The sequence below is a fragment of the Delphinus delphis genome, chromosome 4 (assembly GCF_949987515.2).
Source record: "Delphinus delphis chromosome 4, mDelDel1.2, whole genome shotgun sequence".
In the NCBI taxonomy this organism is placed as follows: domain Eukaryota; kingdom Metazoa; phylum Chordata; class Mammalia; order Artiodactyla; family Delphinidae; genus Delphinus; species Delphinus delphis.
The window spans coordinates 27,144,764-27,166,888 of NC_082686.1; the positions used below are offsets into that span (position 1 = coordinate 27,144,764).

General features: G+C 36.8%; 1 long non-coding RNA gene across 2 annotated transcripts in view; it reads right to left on the minus strand.

Moving 5' to 3' along the window:
- Positions 1–22,125, minus strand: part of LOC138414055 (uncharacterized) — a 394,942-nt gene that overhangs the window by 215,307 nt on the left and 157,510 nt on the right. The window lies entirely within an intron of this gene.

Below are 22,125 nucleotides of genomic sequence, written 5' to 3' on the forward strand. Positions count from 1 at the left end.
TGAGTTATTCTTACTCCTGACCAAATTCCTCATTATGGACAACAATGGAGAGAGAAGACAGAGGGATTTTAGTTTCTGTTGTTGCTTGCGGGTAGAAGGATGTCTCTTCATTTAGGGCAAGTAGCCAGTAAGACTTTCATGTTTTTTAACATAACTAATTTGGTTCACACTGCAGTCAGAAGATGACCAAAAAAGAAATATTTCTGATATACTGTAAAAGTACGTCCAGGGATAGTTTCAAAAAGTTTTTCTTTTGCTTTAACAGAGAGTTTACTTTGTTTCTATTTCTGCCCCCAAAATAATGTTTGTTTTCTTATCTTAGAAATGAGATCAAAGTTACAAAAATTGTCATTTTATAATAAAATGTTATTTTCTCAGATAGAAAGAGGTGAAGATACTTATAGAGAGGTTGAACTATTAGGTTTGATGAGTGCACATAAACTGAAAGAACCAATTCATTAAAAATGCATGTCAAGATAATATTGATAATATTGTACAACAGGTGAGTTATTATCTCATCCTGAAAGTAATACACATATTAACCCAAAAGATTCCCATTGGATCTGGCTTCCTACATAGCAGAGTATAATTAGCTGCTAAAAATTCTCATGGAATCAAGTAAAATGTTGGGAAATGGTTTCTTTTGTGCCTCTTTCTTTCAATCCAAGAAAATATTCAACAGGTTTCTCTGAATAGTCTATTACAATCTACCGAGAAAATTATCACCCAGAATTACACAGCTCCATGTACTTCTGCAGTAGCTATAAAATGGTGGCCCTGTAGTAACATTTGTTCATCTCAGTAATTACTTCTCTTACACTGCATTCTGCACTGCTATCTTCTCCTTAAACACTTGTGCACAAAGCAGTTAGTTCACATCACGAATACTTTGGGCTGAATTGTGTTCCCCTCCCTCGAAATTCACATATTGAAGTCCTAATTCTCAGAACCTCAGAATGTGACAGTATTTGGAGATGTGAACTATTAAGAGATCATTTAGTTAAATGAGGTCATTAGGGTAGGCCCTAATGCAATACAATTAGTGTCCTTACAAGAAGAGATTAGGACACAGATACACACAGAGGGAAGACCATGTAAAGACACAGGGAGAAGTCCACCTGCAGTCAAGGAAAGAGATTCATGAGGAACCAACCCTGCAGGCACCTTGATCTTGAACTTCTAGCTGCCAGAATTGTGAGAAATAAATTTCTGTTTTTGAAGCCATCCAGACTGTGGTATTTTTTATGGCAACCTGAGAAAACTAATACAATGTCTAAATAAAAAGGAGTGAAAAATTATCTTATCGTTGATTACAATTTGTTTCTATACTCAGGTGTTTGACTTTATTCAATAGAGCATGTAATTTATGAAGGAAGTATACATTATTTGCATTTTCCAGGAAAAGGAAAAACTACATGTGTGCCAGAGTTTTATATAAAAGCTGTACATGGTGTTAAGAATGAAGAAAAATATGACACAGTTGCCATTCTTTCATGATACTTCTCAGTTTCATGTTTTGAACAGGAATACCATGCTTAAGCCATTGTCTGGTACATAATAAAATGCTGTGTGCACAATTAACAGGCATAGACTTTGAAAATAATTACGGAATAAATAGGTGCTTAGCTTTTCCTTTAGGACAATAAAAAATGGAATGTAGACTTCTGATTTTGCAAGATAGTTTTGATCCATGGACAACTTACAGTTGAGGCCTGATGCTAGATAAAAATTTCCTATCAAGAGGTGGAAATATAAAAGGTTAGTCTTTCTAAGGGGAGAGTTCAAATAACTTTTTTCAAATAACAAAGGCAATAGACTCTAACGGAAGAAGGAAAAGAAATGTGTGTGCCTTGCAAGAAAGTCTGGATAAAAGCAAAGGAGGTGAGACTGAAAATAATCAAAGATAGAATAAATCAAGGGGTTAATCAGAATATCCCCAAAGGAAGCCATCTTTGTCCAGATAGTTAAGAATGGACATTCCACTTACATAACGTTGGAAGCAGCAAGATAATTATGGGAAATGGATTAGAGTAGGAATACTTTTGCTGTTGTGTCAGGCAGAATTCTAAGACAGCCCTAAGATTCCCACTCCCTGGTAAACACTTGTATACTACACCAGAAGTTGGGCAGAACCCAGGAATATGATTATTTAGTTGCTTTGTTGATTAGGTTATCAACCTCTATGTAAGAATCAATGATATCTCCATGTAGAGTTGGTAGAAGGAGAAAGAAGAAGCCAATATCCAAGTAATATACCTGACCAGAAGAAGTAAGGAAAAGATGACTGACATTACCAAAGCAATGGCATGCTGTTTACCCACCAGCTGATGTGGAGGTGAGCATTCATTCATTTTTTGATTCACCTATCCTCTCAAAAATTCTATTTAATGCTGACTTCGTGTGTGTGTTTGGTGGGGGGACCACTGGGCTAAGTGTTGTGTGGGATGAAAAAACAGATGTTTCTGTCTAGTAAGCAAACTGATAGCTGAACAGTCAATTCTAAAGAAAATGGCACTGTTTTTGTTGAGCACTTCAGAATGCTGAGGCATTAGGTAATTAAGTGGTTTAATAAATGTCATAGAATGTTATGACAATATTGATAATTATCACATGTTCAACTACTTTTAATAAACAAGTTACTGTATTGTAAAAACTAATATATTTTTGGTCACCCAACAGCTTCATGATGTCATTGTCTTAAAGTGCCTAAAGACATCATTATTTCTGTGAAATTATGATTGCTAGTTTCTCTTATTTTTTTGGTAAGCAGTTCCATTATTTTCCACGCTAGTTGAGACCAAAAAGATCACATATCTCTTGAAATCCTCACAGTTAAAAAATAAAATCCAAGACATCATCATTGTGCACAAAAGCCCATTATTACTCCAAAGTAAATAACACAGTACTTTGGACACCTGTTTCCCAATGAGAATATCCATAAAACATTGAGAAGCAACTTCAGATAAATGTTAAATGTAAATTAAATGTGATCAGTGAATGGAATGACTCAAGTTATTATAAGGAAAATGATCTTAAATGACTAAGTAAATATTTCCGTGTAAAGATTTAAAATAAAACATAACACAATATACTATTATCAAAATAGAAAAAAAAATTAATTTGTTACCTGGGGTAACAAATGATGAGGCACACAGACTCATAGCACACATACAAACAGACAAAAATATTTAAGTAATAGAAAGATGATGAACTATTCTAACTGATCTGATTAAAATTTTGAAACTGACTTCACATTCCCACTGTAAATTTTTTTTTAATTTAAGCCATTTGCTGCTTCATTCTATTTTCTAGATCTATAAATCTGCTTTTTTGAGGCAATCTCTGTAGGCATTTTCAAATTTTATCAAGTATATTTTATAGTTTCAGAAGGATTAAGAACAATCTAAATACACACAAGGAGAAACAGATAACATGAATAGCCCTATATGTATAAATAAATTGAATTAATAACTAATAACCTTTCCTTAAAGAAATCACCAGATGCAAATGGTTTCACAAGTGATTTCTACCAAACATTAAAGGAAGAAATAATATCAATTCTCCACAGCCTCTTTCAAAAAAATAAATAATTAAAAGCAGAGGGACACTATCTAACTCATTCAGTGAGCCCAGCATTACTCTAATGCTAAAACTAGATATAAGAAAAAAAATCACAAACTTGTATCTCTCATGAACATAGACACAAAACAAAACCTCACTGAAATATTAACAAGTTGGATTCAACAATGTATGAAAAGAATTATATACTACAACCAAGTGGTATTTATTCCATGTATGCAAGGTTGGTTCAACACCTGAAAAATCAATCAATATAATCCACTGTATCAACAGACTAAAGGGGGTAAATCATGTGATCATATTAATTGACACAGAAGAAATACCATTTGAGAAAATCCAATACTCAATCATAATAAAAATACTCAGCAAACTAAGAGTAGAGAAGAACTTCTCCAAATCAATGGAGAACCATCTACAGAAACCTACAGCTAACATAATCAATGAGTAACTAGACACTTTCCCCCTAAGACCAGAAACAAGGCAAGGATGTTCCCATTCACCACTCCTATTCAACATCACATAGGAAGTCCTAGCTGGTGTCATAAGAAAAGAAATGGAAATAAAAGGATAAATATTGGAAAAGAATAAAACAGTTGCTATTCATTGATGATAGGATTGTCTATATAGAAAAATTCCAAACAATTTTTTTTATAAAAAGCAACTATAGCAAGGCTTCAGGGTACGAGGTTAATATACAAAAGCCAATTTACCGTTAGCAGATGAATAAGTTCTGGGGTTCTAATGTACAGCATTGTGATATGGTTAACAGTATTGTATTGTAACACATGAAAATTGTTAAGAAAATTGATCTTAAATGTTCTCAGCACAGAAAAGAAACAATAATTATGTGATGTGATGGAGTGTTAACTAACACTGCAGTAGTAATCAGACTGCAATATAAAAGTGTGTCAAATCAACACATTGTACACTTTAAATTTGTATAATATTATATGTCAATTATGTCTCAATAAAGCTAGTAAAAATATAGAATTTGAAATTTTAAAAATACCATCAATAATAGTATCAAACAATTAAATACTTAGGCATAAATATAACAAAATATGTACAATACATATATGTGGAAAACTACAAACTGCTGCTTTGTTGGCGGAGAGGGCCCAGGATGCAATGTCTCCAGTACAAATGAGCACAACCATCACACAGATCTTGGTTTCTAATACCATTCTTCAATAAAAGGAACTAGGGCTCCTTGGAGAATTACCTGATTCTAGGACTCAGCAGTAAATAGGCAAAATGGGCCTGAGGCATCTTATAGTGCCAAAAAGTAAATTAGTGCCAAAAATAAAAAGTAAATAATGATGAAGATACATTAAAGGGATTCAGGAGCCAATTGAAAGAGGTCTCGATGGCCAAAGTTGAAACAATTTGAACAACAAAGTAAAAGAAGTAGTATTGGATTACAACCCAAAGTACAAAATAAGAGTCCATGAATACATACTGATATAAATTAATGAATATATATTCCATCCTTAAAGAGGTGGAGCAAATCTGCCCACTCCTTAAGTGTGGGCTGAGCATAGTGACTTCCTTCCAAAGAGCACAATATTGAAAAAGAGAGAAAAAGATAATAAGTTTATAGTGGAGAAAGCTGACAAGCACTTCTGCAAGCCAGGTGATCAAGAGTAACATCAATAGTGATAAGTTATTTTAGTAACATTCAATTTTGATATTATGTGATGAAAATGGCAATGTACCTTCGTGGTCTTCCTTCCCAAAATGTATCATTTCAGTCTAAGCATAAGAAAAACATCAGACAAATTCCAGTTGAGAGATATTCTATGGAACAACTGATCAGTAAACCTCAAAATTGTCAAGGTCATTAGAAATAAGGAAAGTCTGAGAAACTGTCACAACCAAGAATACATTAAGGAGACATGACTATTAATGCAATATGGTATCCTGGATGGGATCCTGGAACAACAACCAAAAAAGGGGGCATTAGGGAAAAACCTAAGGAAATCTGAATAAAGTATGGACTTTAGTTGGTAATAATGTATCAATTGTGTTTGACCAATTGTGACAAATATACCACACTACTATATTGAGAAACTAGGTGTGGGGTATACAGGAAATCTTTTTTGTACCATCTTTCCAATAATTTTGTAGATATAAAATTGTTCTAAAATTAAAATTTTACTAAAATATTCACTAGAAAAATATTTTAGATAGAAAAAATGATTAAACACTTCATGGTATGTTACCCAATACTTTCTTAGGTGTGGAAGCAATGTCCAGAAAGCAAGTCTTGAGAAATATGTATTAAAGTAATAAAACTACTCCTTTGATTTCCATAACATTGTCTCCCCAATATTTTTTTTTCTTCCCATATATCTGATTTTGTTTTCAACTGTTTAAACGTGTTACTCAAGATTACCTCCTCAGCTACCTTTTTCTTTTCTCGCTCTACTCAGAAATCTACTTGATTTTTACAAATAGGTTGATAACCTCCAAATCTTCAGCACAGACACCTCTATATAGTGCTCCAGATCCCATTTCCTAAATGTCCATCAGCATCCCAATCTCCATTCCTAAAACCATATTTATTCTTTTCCCTTTAACTTGCTGCTACTCTGTTTAATAGTCAACCATTCTCACATGCCAGAAGTCAGAAGAGATCTCACGATATCTCAACAGTTCCTGAGTAAAACACTGGGACAACTGGAAAAGCATGGAATATAAAGTATAAATGACGACAAAAGTTCTTAACAACAACAACAAAAAGAAACTTTAGTGGGCAGATCAAAAACATTTATTTTGTTCTAGGAAAGCAAAAGAAAAAAATCATGAAATAGAAACTGATCTATAGAAATAATTAAAATTAAAATGATAATTCATGAATAATTAATGTTCCTGAAGTGTTAGAACAAATTTTAAAAAAATCAAAGATAGAATAGAACTTTCTCAAGCCTAATGCTAAATTAAATAATTCACCACGTGCTTAGCAAAATTATTGGAGGAAGATACAGACCTAGATCACTCTAGCAAAGAAAAATTTTAATTATTATTTTAAAGGACAGATCTTACCACTATCAAAACTGAAAAGGAAAGTGTATGTGTGTGTGTGTGTGTGTGTGTGTATCTACATAGGAATAAAAATAGTCTGTCCACATTATTTACAAAATGAAAAATTAATAATATCCATGTAACATTGGGGTATATTCGTTTTTGAATAAAAGGATTTAGGTCCAACCATAGGGATCAAAGGTGAACTATGACTGTCTTAATCCAATAGAATTAGGTGAAAACCAGACATAAACCAATCGATGTACTGCATTCCTCCAACCACAGATATTGGTTCAGAGTGAGCTGGACCACATGACCATAATTGATCTAGTCTCTTATGTGAAAAGGAGGCAACTATATCTAAGAGTCACCTTTTAATAACTACGACAGAACCAAGCTTTGGGATAAAAGCGACATCACAAAATAATGTGAAATAGTAACTAGCACCTTGATGATATTATTAAAACCCAGATTTCATCTTACCCTACCTATGACTGTTTTCAGTTATGTGAACCAGTAAATTTCCTTATTGTTTAAGCCATTTAGAGTTTACTTTTATTTAATACAAATGGAAAGTATCATAACTTGTAAGCTAGCCAAATTTCATTTCATGTGTAAAGGCAACAGAAAGACATCTTAAATGGCCAAAAACTAAGAGATTATATTATTCTTAAGAAAATTGCATAAGACATGCTGGCTGACTAACAGTTGAATCAAAATTAAGTGTCCATCAGTGGATGAATGGATAAAGAAATATATACATAATACATAATGGAATATTAATCAGCCTTAAAAGGAAGGAAATCCTGCCTTTTCTGAAAGTGTGTACAGATTTAGAGGACATTATTCTAAGTGAAATAAGCCACACATAGAAAGACAAATACTTGGTGTTCTCACTTGTATGTGGAATCTAAAAAAGTCAAACTCAGAAAAACAGAGAGTAGAATAGTGGTTGCCAGGGACTGAGGACGTGGGAGAAATGTGGAGATGTTGGTCAAAGGGTACAAACTTTTAGTTGTAACATGAATAAGCTCTAGATATCTAATGTACAGCATGGTAACTATCCTTAGTTCATTGTATATCTGAAATTTTCTAGGAGAGTAAATTTTAAGTGTTCTCGACACACACATAAACACACACACACACACACACACACACACACAGGTAACTATGTAAAGTGATGGATGTGCTAATTAGCTTGACTGAGTGTGGTAACCATTACACAAGGTATGCTTATATCAAAACACCATGTTTTATACCTTAATATGTGTAGTTTTCTTGTTAATCATACCTCAATAAAGCTGGAAAAAACAAAAATAAGTTTAAAAAAAAGAATTTAGTATAGAGGCCTTTCCTACTCAAGCTAGACCCAAAACTGTATTTGGACTCAGAAATCTTCCCTAAGATATTCTACTTCTTTTTCTCCTCCTTTCCCTATACTAAGAAATGTTTGTCATGCTGCATTCTTCATACCACAATGTTGGATGACCACTTCAAACAATAGTGATGTGTTGTACTCCAATACTTGCTAACAATAATTAATTATTTACCAATTTGTGATATTGTGCCAGAATTACAAAAAATTCTTTCACTTACTGTTTCTTTTTCCACAGAAAAAAATATGTAGAGCACCATGATGATCAGTGAGAAGATATAATAAAAAGTTTGCAGATGCAATTATTTCCTGAGAAAACCCCAATTTATAATATTTAACATCAAGTTCCTATGAATGTACACAAGAGGGAAGAGATATGGGAACATATGTATATGTATAACTGATTCACTTTGTCATAAAGCAGAAACTAACACACCGTTGTAAAGCAATTATACTCCAATAAAGATGTTAAAAAAAATAGTTCCTATGAATGCGCCTCTTATGTGCTTCAAAGTCAACCAATAATGATCTTAAATAAAGAGAAACAGTTAATAACTAAAATGTATTGAGCACTAATTCTACTAAGTTAGGTTCAAATAAATGGAAGAGCAGGATTAAACCCAAACAATCTGATGCCAGAACTTTAGTTCCTGATCACTGTCTGTACTGTCTCTAAGGAAACATTTATTGAGTGCACATTATACAATAGGCACTGACTCTGTCTTCTTTGTGATGTAATCATTGTTCAGCTCTCTGATAACATCTTTTGTAAATTATCCACATTATACTATCCATGCACAAACCTAGGTTTCATTGTTACGCTCTCTCTCCTTAGTCTGGGCACTTGCGGTAATGTGCTTCCTTCTAGCACTTTGCTTGCCTATCTTCTATTTGGAGACAGCATGGGTATAAGTTGTAATAGGAAGACTTTCCAGACTGTTTTCTGACCAAAATCTAATTCAGCATTCTTTCTATGCCTTGCCATAGTACAATACATACTTCTAAATCTATTATAATTTGCTTTTATCCATTTCCCAAGACTTTAAGAACAGGGGACTATGCTTCCCTCATTTCAATATCAGTAACCCATACCATCCTTGGCACTGAATAGGCACTCCTAAATGTTATGAATTACTTAATGAGAAAATTACTGAGTGGAACATTTAATGTTAAGTAAAGCAGAAATCTTGAATTACATAGAAAATATAGATGTTTACAGGTTAATTTAAAATAGCCAATTTAAGCTTATGGAATTGTTCCCATTGAATTTGAGGTTCTTTCTTTGCCGCAAAAGAATTTGGAGATGAAGTGATAGGTAAAAAGTGGATTTATTTAGAGAGAACATACTCCACAGACAGAGCGTGGGCCATCTAGGAAGGCAAGAGACCTTGAGACAAACACACTCCACAGACAGAGTGTGGGCCATTTGAGAAGGTGAGAGAGAGCCTCGAAATATGGCATGGTTAGTTTCTATGGGCTGATAATTTCATAGGCTAATGAGTGGGAGGATTTTTCCAATTATTTGGGGGAAGGGGCGAGGATTTCCAGGAATTGGGCCACTGCACACTTTTTGACCTTTTAGGGTTGTCCTCAGAACTGTCACGGTGATGGTGGGTGTGTCATTTAGCATGCTAATGTATTACAATAAGCGTATAATGAGGCTCAAGGTCCCCTGGAAGTCGAATCTTCCGCCATTTTGGACCCAGTTGGCTTTAACCAGTCTTTGTCAAGTACTATGGCTATATCATTCTTTTAAAGGTTGTGCCCTGCCCCCTTCCCTCCTATTTCATTTCCCCCTCAGAGATTTTACTCTCGTATTTTTATGGGAAACAGAGGGTGACAGTCCATCTTCTGTAACCGCTTCAAGGTTGAATAGGGGGATGGACACTGCCTGTCAGGGAGTAAAAACTCTGGATGCCTGATCTAGAGGCCTCAGAGGCAGGACAGCTCCTTGTTTTCATTTGGTATGGGCTAGAATCCTCACATAGCCATCATCTTGATGTGGGACTGTTATAACTGCTACCATAGCCTTCCTATGCATTTTCTTGATGATGAAGCACTTTTTGTAACAGCATCAGAGTACAAAACTATCTATAAATGACAAAAGACTTAAAAGCCATGGTTAAACATCTGATTACAGTGTAATTGATAAAGAAACTTGGTTACTGTTGTGACATACAATATTTTAAGATAATAACTAGAATTATGACTGATAATACTTTACCATGACATGTCAGAATTTTAGGAACTCCATATAATTTCTAGAATATCTGTATTAGTAACATTTGCCATACAATGTAACCTAAGAAGATTTATTACTCATTTGACAGTACTTCACATGTAATTTAATTTGACTTAGGAAGTTTTGTCAAAAAAATATCAAAAGGGTTTAAAACAGTCAGATAGGATCATAGGTCACTGTGAAAAAAATAGTTATTTACTTAGCCAAAGTGACAATAAAAGATTTCAAAGACAAATGCAGAACAGATCACTTAAAAGGTAAAGAGTTTAAAACCTGTTACTAAAGGCAGTTTAACATTTTAAGAAGCTTGTCCTTTTAACAGAGAGAAAGGCCAAATTCAGGTTTTGCACCAGCTTACTTTTAAAATTCGTTTACTCAATTAAAGTCATTTTAAACTTAGTCAATATTAACCATGCACAAAACTTTTTCTTCTCACAGTTCCTATCCACAACTTTTCATCACTTTCTGTATCCATCACTTTATTTTTCCATCCAGAAACAGCCATCCAGAGACAGCCAACTTCCTTTTCCCTTAATATTATAAAATGCAATTCCATTCCTCATACTTTCTTTACTGAAAACACACATCCTACTTTCCTTAAGCAACCATGCACTGTCATTGATATCAGTACTCTGTAGATTGGTAAACATAAATCCAAATAATTTTTTTAAATGTGCTTTCTTATAGAAAATATCTCAGTGTGACATCAAACATATTTATTAATAGTCCTAAACCTTTTGTTTCTCTGTAAAAGGAAGCCAATGTTCAGCAATTAATGTTTCAGTATCTTATTTTATTTGGAAATGACCTAGTTATTTAATAAACTTTCATCATTTAACTTAATTTAGCACAACTCTAGAATTTCAAGTTACCAGAATCTGGAGAGACTAATTTAGACAGACATTTTTAAAACATAATTAGTTTTAAAAAGTTTACCCAAAGCTTTTCTCATTGCACTTTTTTCCTTAAAAGTTTTTTTCATAACAAGTTACTTTTCTCGTTGACAAATTTGTAATGGATAGAATGAGGTCTTATTTGACCTCTAGTAAACCTAGCTGCAATAGATGTATTATACTTAACATTGATGACTCTAAAGACATGTCTATATTAATCAGACCAACAAGCTTAAGCCACCTTCAATACCAGATATTAGTTTAGTCTTGAATATTTCCCAGATGACATGAACCTGAAATTCATTCTGGCCAGATTTATATTCCTGTATTTATATAAGCACTTAATTTCCTTTAAGCCAATTCAATAGAGCTCTTTTATGAATTAATTTTGGCAATATCATACAGCTACAACACACATAGATACAAACAAATACACAGACACAGAAACCTCGAAGTTCCCATTTCAAAACTGTAGCCCTAAGTCAACGTAAAACCCATCAGTTATAAGGGGTTGGATTCAAACTGGGCTCCTGGCAGATGGAACAAATCAAGGTCACCTATCTAGATGGCTACTTTTTACTAATGTTTACAGAAAAGACACTTAGGATTTTTACTTTTATTCTTGACAAGTCAAGTTCTAAATTACTTTCCCCTCTTTGAAATTTGCATTTTAAAAGGATGGTGGCAATAAGGGTTCCCAGAGAAGACTAGGTAGGATTGGAATATTACAGGGAGATTGGCATGGCATCAAAAGCCCGTATTTAATGAATTTTGAGATTAGGGGTTGGAGGCCTTATTGACCCTCTGGTTTATGGAGTATTAGCACCTGGAAGGGAAGTTACTAGTTTCCTTTAAGGTGATTTTTATAAGAGTGACAAGCTTTGCCTTCCCTGGGATTCCCTGATCCCAGACCTGCAGATCTATAAGTTTTTCAGTTTCTGGGGGAATATTTTGGGTTGGACTGTCCATGTCTTGTACAATACATAGTCCAGCCAAAAATGTGCCTTGGCTTTGGTTTTCAGGGAGGGTGAGAGCTGCCCCCAAGGCTGAGAGAAAATCCCTTCCCAATAATGGGCTGGGGCATTCAGGCGTGACAAGAAACTTGTGAGTTATAAGAGTGTTTCTCCAGGTGCAAGTTAGAGGAGTGGCGAAATGTTTTAGTTTTGGCTTTCCTTCGACCCCAACAACAGAGCAGGTTTTAGGGGCAAGGGGCCCAGCATGAGAAGTCAGGACAGGGTAAGTGGCTCCCGTGTCCACTAGAAATTGGACAAGGTTACCTGCCACGTCAGTGGTCACCTGCGGTTCCTCCTGTGTGATGACTGTCTTCTTGGGAGCCTTGGGTGGTCCCGGGTCCCGTCAATCAGCCACTGCCATGATTGACACAGGGGAATTTCCTTGCTCCCTTCAGAGCTGGGGGCTTTCCCTCTTCCAGTGGCCCATCTTCTTGCCGAGTTGGCATAGCGTTTTGGGTGAAGGCTGGGACCTGTTTCCTGAGCATTCCTTGCTCCAGTGTTCAGGACTCCCACAGCTGAAACTGGCTCCCTTTCCTGGTGGAGATCTTCTGGGAGTACTTTTGGGGTGACAAGGAAGTGGGTTGGGTCTTCTCATGATAGCTGCCAAAAGCCTGGCTTGCTGTCATTCCTTCCTGAAGCTATGCTGTTCCTTCTTTTCCTCCTCAGCCTGGTCTTTATCGTTAACAACACTGAAAGCTGTGTCAATAAGAAGGTTAGGAGGGGTGTGGGGCCCCATGGCAAACTTTTGAAGCTTCCAACAGATGTCAGGGGGTGATTGGCTGATGAAGTGGGTTGCAAATACAATGTGTTCCTCGAAAGTATTTGGGTCTTCTGTCAGGGGTTTCTGTTCTTCCAGGGGTGCCACTAGAGAGGGCTTTTGTGTAGCCCAAATGGGTCTCAGCCGGCAAGGTCCCCTAACATAGGACTTGCATAGCTCCAGGTTTTCTCTTAGGGCCATAAAAGCCTGTACATAAGGAACTTCTGTCCATTTCCCCTGCCTTTTGCAAAAGATGTCTAAGTGTAGGATGGCATTGTAGTTGAGGCTCCCATTTTCTGGCCAGGCCTCATCGACCTTAAGTTTATATGTTATGAAAGAAAATGAGCTACTTTGCCTTCCCTGGGATTCCCTGATCCCAGACCTGCGGATCTATAAGTTTTTCAGTTTCTGGGGGAATATTTTGGGTTGGACTGTCCACGTCTTGTACAATACATAGTCCAGCCAAAAATGTGCCTTGGCTTTGGTTTTCAGGGAGGGTAAATGGGGGTCAGCTACTCCCCTGTGTAGCGGTTCTGTTGGCCCCAGCATCCTGGGGCCCATGTCCTATCCTGGCATCCATGGTAGCCAGGATGAGTGACTTCCCTGAAGGTTTCTCTATAGATTCTATAGATTAATCCCTGTGTTCTGGGATATGTTCCCCTGGACATCCTCATGGTTCTAACACAAAATCCCAGCCTTTTTTTCTAAAAAGGTGATAAGTTTCAGAAAACAGGCACTGGCCGTTAAGGGAGATGGTTTGTGAAAAAGAAGAAAACCTCTCATTTCCCTTCCCTTTTGTGGGTGGCACCCCTGAGTTCTCAGTGCCATGCTCCCCCTACCCCCTTCCCAAACATGCTCTGGCCAGCTGGCAGTAGGGCTGGGTGCAGGGGCAGATATGGCTGCTGAAGCGGAGGCACCGTGACTGTAGTTAGGGGGATGGAGGGCCCTGCGACCCTGGAAGGACGCTCCCAATTGTGTGACCCCGGAGAGGCAAGCACAGCAAATGCGGGTCATGGCCCAGGCAAGTATCCCTGGGGTGCAGCCATGTGTATGACCCATCCACCTTGAGTCGCCCGCTCTACTCTAACAGAGCAGGATGGGGTGAGGGCAGACCCTGGAGAGGCCCAGCCCAACACCAGGAGGCAGGCGGTGAACAATGGTCCCACTACCACGAGTCCCAACCACATGGTGCAGGACCATCCCCCTCCTAATATGAAGGGGGGTATACACACAAACTGCCTCCCCAAGGGATTGCAGCCGCTGTAACCATGGCACAAAATCTAAGTAAGGCTGTATTTCATATTTTTACACAATTGGACCTATTAACAGTTAATTAAATGGTGATAAGGCAAACCCAGAGGGCAAAGATCCTATGGTTCGGGTCCCTAGCTGCCTGTGAGGATGGCTAGAAACTTTCCCTGACGTGCCCTGCGCATATGTAACAAACAGTAAGAAATGGAAGACTTAGTGGCATGGCTGGAAAATGCCTGACAGGTTTCTTTTTCCCCATTTCCAGCAGAGTAAGGTGCGAAATAAAGTGGAAAGTAAGAGTGAGGTAAGGATGCCAAGTTGAGACAAGGACAGTTAGGCATAGGTGGACCAATAATAAGCCTATGAGGGTAGCCGCAGAGAGGGGGCAGTGTTATGCTCATCCTGTGCCCACATTTTTGTGGCAATAGGTCTGAAAACGAGACAGACTATAAGAAAGGGAGAGAGGGCGAGAGAGAGATGGAGACGGCTGGAAGTAAGGCCATGCCTCTCGAGAGAGAGTAACAGCGGGAAGGTGGCGCCTCTCAAGCCCAAGGGAGGAGAGAGGCTGAGGCTTACCAAATTCTCCTGGCTGCCTTCGCCAATATGTTCCTGGTGAATGTGAAGTTCTTTCTTCGTCACGACAAAAGAATTTGGAGAAAAAGTGATAGGTAAAAAGTGGATTTATTTAGAGAGTAACACACACCACAGACAGAGTGTAGGCCATTTCAGAAGGTGAGAGAGAGCCTCGAAATATGGCATGGTTAATTTTTATGGGCTGGTAATTTCATAGGCTAAGTGGGAGGATTATTCCAATTATTTGGGGGAAGGGGCAAGGATTTCCAGGAATTGGGCCACTGCCCACTTTTTGACCTTTTAGGGTGGTCCTCAGAACTGTCATGGCGCTGGTGGGTGTGTCAATTAGCATGCTAATGTATTACAATGAGTGTATAATGAGGCTCAAGGTCCACTGGAAGCTGAATCTTCCGCCATTTTGGACCCAGTTGGTTCTAACCAGTCTTTGTCTTGTACTGTGGCTATATTATTCTTTCAAAGGTTGTGCCCTACCCCCATCCTTCCTGTTTCAGAATAAATACAAATTCACATACAGGAAGAAACTACATTCTGGAGAGTAGACAACATTTTTGAGTCATTTCATACTCTCATTAAGAGACTTGAGAATAATATGATAAATGAATAATTTAACACTCAATTTTAAGTGATTTTCTTATTTGGAACATTTGTTCCTTTATAATGGTTTAAGTATATGTTTGTCATCTGGTTTATTCCTATGTTTGAAGTTTTTGTGGGTTGAATTGTGTCCACCACAAAGCTAGGTCCAGGTCATAACCCCAGGTACCTGTGAATGTGAACTTATTTTGAAATAGGGTCATTGCAGAAGTAATTAGTTAAGATCATCACACTGTAGTAAGGGGGGTCTTTAATCCAGTGTGACGAGTGGCCTTATAAGGAGAGGAGAGGAGACTTATGACAGACACATAGAGGGATGACAGCCATATAAAGAATCAAATTTACAAGGACAACACCATTGTGCAGTGCAGGTAGATTGGAGTGATGCCTCTACAAACTAAGAACCACCAAAGATTTCTGGCAACTACCAGAAGCAGAACAGAAAAGCTTGCAACAGAGCATTCAGAGGGAGAGGTCCTGCTAACACCTTGATTTCGAACTTCTAGCCTCCAGAACTGTGAGAGAATAAATTTCTGTTGTTTAAAGCCACCCAGATTGTGGTACTTTGTCATGACAGCGCTAGGAAATTAATACAAGTTTCTTTAACTTGAATGCAATCTTTCCCACTTTATTTTCTAAAGAACCTGCTTTGGGTTCATGGAAACTTAACTTCTTAAATGTTTACATTAGTACAATTTTTCTGTCATCTAAAACAATGTAGTCATGGTAATAAAAACAATTTGATATCCTAACACTTATATACATATATATTGATACATATATATGTATTCTAATAATAACTTTTTGTTAAAACTTGAAGAGAGACAAATTTATTGAAATGGAATGTAGGTCTCTCAGGAAAAAGGCATTGATGGCAAACAGACTTGCACTTTCATCTGGCCAGACCTCTCACCACAGTATTTCCCACAGCATGACACAGATTGCATTTCAAATTTATAACCTTCAGAAGAAGCCTGAAATGCTCAAAAGTGGGAACGAAAAGCCTGTTTCAGTTCTGATATATCTAGTCTACACTTCACAAGGCCCATGTGAAACATGACATATGAAATGCTAACGAGGATTTAGGGTTAAAATCTCAAGTCTGCTAAAAACATGATTAATGTTACATTAGCCTCTTGGAGCAAAGGTCTAAAATATAATACATTTTAGTTTATAAGCAAAACCAGTGGGACATAAAACTCAACAGACATGCAGGTATAAACTCATAACCTTCAGCTGTCCTCTCAGAGAAGGTGGTACCTCTAAATCTCACAAGTAATATCACTGTGATTAAATGTAATGAGAGCAGATATCAAGAATGTGTACTGCCACTAGGGACCTTAGCCAAAGTGCAAAGTATGCTGTTTGTCTTGGGAAACTTCTCACCTCTTGGTAAACTCTCTTAATCAGCCCTCAGGCATCCAGGGCCCTCAAGCTGCCCTCTGGCTGCCCCAGGCTCTCCTCACCCGCTGAATACCCGCATCCCCTCCTCCTGGAGCAGCAGCCTGTGTTTCAAAATCAAGCTTCCTGTCAGTTCCACTTTTCAATCAAAACCCCATTTTCCTCAGGCTGGCTGATTTTGGCAGGCTCTAAGCAAAATCCTAATCTGATAATCTGATTAAATTAATTTGAAGTAAGTTGTAAATGGCTAATAGCCTAAAGTTCCGAGAGAAGCTGAGTACTTGACAGTCTAATTTGTGGAATATACAAAGGAGATGTATTAAACTGGAAACCTTCTGAGTACCTTTTGTTTATACTCAAATTTCTTCCATTGCTTGCCCTCCTTCCTCTCTCCCTCCCTCCCTTCTTTCCTTTCTTCCTTCCTTCCTTCCCTCTCTCTCTCCCTCCTTCCTACATTTCCTTCCTTTCATTCTTTCTCTTTCCTCTCTCCTTTCCTCCCTCCCCGCCCCCACACTCCTTTCTCCCTCTCTCTCATTACTGGCTCAGTAATGTGTCTCCCTTTTTGTATAGTTACTTATCCATAAATTGGCATCCAAATAGGGATTAACCTAAGGCAATCACTGTCTTTCCCAAGGCAAATTCAACTTCCTCATTCACCAATGCTGGCAATATTTATACTCTTAATATTCTCTTCTGCTGATGACTTTTTAAAAAATCTATAATTAGGAAAATACTTATTGAACTAAGATTTAAGTCTATATTTTCCACTTTAGTAATCTGTCACCTATTTAAGATGTGTATAGTGCATTTGGAAGAATCACAATGAGCTACATTTATTATCATTATTATTATTATTACTAAAATACGTAACCTGTCATAAACAGCTGCTATTTATCAGAATGTCTTTACTTACTTATATTTGCAATAGGACATCAATGCAAAGCACATCCATATATATCATAAATACTATTACTAATTATTCATTTAAAATATTCATTAATAAGGAATACCATGGTTTATGTTTTTCTCTAAACTAATTTATATTTATTTCATGCTTTTCTGTATCAGATGCTATGCTAAGTACTTTGCATATAATAATTCATTTAATTTTCAAAACAATATTATGGATTGGATATTTTTATATATTTGCTTTTAACAGAAGCAGAAAACTAAGGTATGGGGTATTTAGGAACTTTCCCAGGATAACATAGTAGGTAAACTGTATTTAAAACCACTGTATTACTACCATCTACTCCTCCAGGAATATATATATATATATATATATATATATAAAATGCATGTTCCTTATACCAAAAAGGAAGTTATATATGAATATTGTTACTATTTTAAGCTCAGTCCCCAATGGAAGGTAAGTATAGGACCAATAAGTGGGATTTAGACCATGTTGAAATCTTGCCTTGCATGGAAAACAAATCAATTTCTGAGAGTTTTTTAGCTTAACCTGAATGAAGCCTGGTGAATGAGACACTGTAGCCAGGAGGAGCAATAAGAAGTAGTGTTAGTTCGAGATCACTTCCTCTAAGGGGTGATCCAGAGTCATGGTAGGGACATTCAAGTCAGGCTTTGGCAAATTTATGAATGACAGCTTTGGTGGTGAAATGGTGAACTAACTACATACAGATTGATGGGAAGTAATGTCTCAGGAATCCGAACCAGCAGGTCAAAGAATAAATGAGTCACTCTAACCACGGTGAAATAGGAAGAGAAAAATACAACATAGATTCGTACCAGAATAAAGCTTTATATAATCTAAGAATATAGCACAAACCCAATCTTACTTCATTCATTTCTGTTGAAAAAATTGTTTGGGACTTTCCAATTAACACTACTAAATGGAATGCCACCAAATAGCAAGCCATGCAAAAGAAACATTTGAACAATTGTTCAGTAAATATCATACCTGACTTTTAAATTATAAAAGTAATACTTTCTTGAGGTTAAAAATATCTAGTAATATAGAAGTACGAAAAGCATAAAATAAGATGGCTTTCCTTCTTTTATCATTCTGTTCCCCGATATAACTACTAACCTGTGTGTGTTTTCAAGACATTTTCACTGCATGAACCAATGTACGCTGACTTGTCTTGTTTTTGTAAAACAAATGGACTAAAATTATAGTTTGTATATATGTATATGTGCTATAACATGATTGATATAGGTTTTTTTTTCTGTGAGAAAAGAGGTTTTACCATACATATTATGCTATAACTTGATCGATTTCACTTTTTTCCCCAAAATACATTACGGAAAACTTTCCAAGTCAGAACTTCCCATCAATCTGTATGTAGTTAGTTCACCATTTCACCACCAAAGCTGTCATTCATAGTCCTACCATATATTTTTTAAAGTTACTTGTTTTTCCATAGTATGGTATCTCATAAGTCATTTAAATATTCCATAATTTGTTGTCCCTTTCTCAAGTTAGGTTTTCACACATTAATATATATTACCTTAGGTATTTAGGGGCCTAAGTTCCAACTCATTACCACTTTTGTTTAATTTTCCTAGAAATTCAAGCTTATAGCTATGTCTAGTATGTTTAATCATGGGAATACTGTATATTTTTTTCCCTATTATCTGGAAGAAATAAGATATTGAGGACTTGGAAAAGATGCTATATCCAATTACTTCTCATACATTTCACGCTGTATATTTTGGGGGGTAAGAAAGTAGATCTGAAGCCAAATGGCTGAGTTTAAAATACCCTGTAGACCATAGTTAAGTATGTATAAGTTTAATAAACTCAAGTTTCCTGTTACTCTAGCCAATAGTTTATATTCAAGAAATATTAACTGACCATCTTAAAAGTAAATCCTGAATGTTGGGATAGGTGGTTAGGCAAAGCTTCCTCCAAGGATTCTAAGGAAAACTTGCTGAAGGAGTCAGTGTGATTGGGGTCATCCAGGCAACAGCAGATATATTTTCATCCTCTTTTGCTTATCCCCTTTGGCACTAAAGAGACCCCTGTGTACAGAGAAATTTTGCAGCTGGGCAGAAGAGACAAGCCTCTGGCTGAGAAATAACACCATAACTCAGAGCAACTTTTGGCTTTCTACGTTGATCTTATCAAATTTCAACTTTTTCTTCTGGAAACATGATTCACTAAGAGAAGAAAAAACACTTCTGGTGCAATGACTAAAGTGAATAGGCTTCAGATATCTTCTAGGTGGGAAACACACTCACTATCAAATGGAGACATGGGCTGACATGGGAAGCCTTCTCAGGCTCATCAGAAGCCAGGATAATCTCTCCCTTCCCCTACCAAAAAAATTACCAAAATATCTGGACTATTCCTCTACAACTTGTATATCTTTCGGAAAAGATAAAATTAGTTATCATTTGGTATAGCCACAGGCTGAGAACCTGTTAATAGAGCTTAGTGAAAATAAAATAGGCTGCTGGAATACCAGAGAATTAATATCTTCATGAGTGTAAATGGAAGTGGGAGGCAATGTCCGCGTTAGCAGGGATAGATATACGATGCAGGAAACAGAGAAAATACTTTTTAGAGTTTCCAGCTAAGATAAAGAAAAATTATGACCAGGTCAGAAATAGTTTTCCTACTTATAACTGTGAGCAAAAACAAACAAATGAAACAAACAAAACCAGAACAAAACCCTGGAGGCGATAATGATCAATATTCATATAACAGGGTCCAATACCGGAAGAATATCTAAAAATAATAGATGACTTTTAAAAATATACATTTAGTCATAGAATAACTAAAAGTCTATGCAAGGGTTTGTAAAGTGAGTATAAAAGGAATATGAATGGAGTTGTATATTTTTCCTATTTGCAAGAATAACTATTCAAATTTGGTTCAAATTTTAGAGAATGATGAAAGGGAAAGTACCAACAAAACTCTTGAATAGTTTTTATTCCTCTAAAAACATTTATAATTAAAAAGGAGTTACGAGGGCGCAAATTTTACAGCCAACACCACCTGGAATATTAATAAAAATATAGAGAGAAAAACTCCACACTTCCTTCAAATTTTTTATTTTAATCACATCTGTTCTAAATTAATATAACTATGCTGGATAAAAACTTTTTATGTCATCAAGATCCTTTAAAATTGATAAAACCCATTGGTCATCTCCATAGAAAAAAGAATATACTATACACAATACACTGCATATAATTTCAGAGGGATTACTGATAATCTTATATAAAGCTTACTTTCTGATTCCAATTTAAGAAGTTCTAGTCTAAAAGAATGGCCCTAACTAAATAAAGTAGGATCTACTAATGGTTTCTGAAAATCGACTAGCAGGAAAAATCTAGTTCATGCCACCATGTCACCATAAACTTGCAACATTTTCTTGGGCACTGGATGGCGTGGGGATGGACAGAGTACAATGCCAGCAGCATGTCTCTACTTGTGCTCCAAAAATGACTCTGGAACTCTCTTCCTTTATCTTTCCTTTGTTCTTTCAACCCTCTATAACAGGGGACCCCAACCCCTGGGCCACGGACTGCTACCGGTCCATGGCCTGTTAAGAAACGGGCCACACAGCAGGAAGTGAGCAGCGGGCTAGCAAGGAAGCTTCATCTGTATTTACAGCCGCTCCCCATCTCTCACATTACTGCCTGAGCTCCGCCTCCTGTCAGATCAGCAGCGGCATTAGATTCTCATAGGAACTTGAATGCTACTGTGAACTGCACATGCAAGGAATCTAGGTTGTGTGCTCCTTATGAGAATCTAATGCCTGATGATCTGAGGTGGAGCTGGGGCAGTGATGCTAGTGCTGGGGAGCAGCTGCAAATACAGATTATCATTAGCAGAGAGGTTTGACTGCACAGAGACCATAACAAATCAATTGCTTGCAGACTTATATCAAAACCCTATCAGTGAGTGACAAGTGACAATTAAGTTGCATCTTATGGAGTAGACTGGACATAAGCAACACACTTCAGGTGTCACTGTCTCCCATCACCCCCAGATGGGACCATCTAGCTGCAAGAAAACAAGCTCAGAGCTCCCACTGATTCTGCATTATGATGAGTTATATAATTATTTCATTATATATTACAATGTAATAATAATATAAATAAAGTGCACAATTAATGTAATGCACCTGAATCATCCCCAAACCATCTCCCCCCACCCCCGGTCCATGGAAAAATTGTCTTCCACAAAACCGGTCCCTGGTGCCAAAAAGGTTGGAGACTACTGCTCTATAATTCATCCCCTGAGAAGCCCTAGAGAGGGTCTTCTGAATAGGATGAGAAGAGAAAATAACTCTTATCCATTACAGAAAACACAGCAAGAAAAGAGAACAAGCCAAAACACTAGAGATTCTTATAAACTCAGTAAAACTAACTTGCTTTTGTAAACTAATAAAAAAGCCCTTTAAGCATCAAGAAATATTTATTTAGCT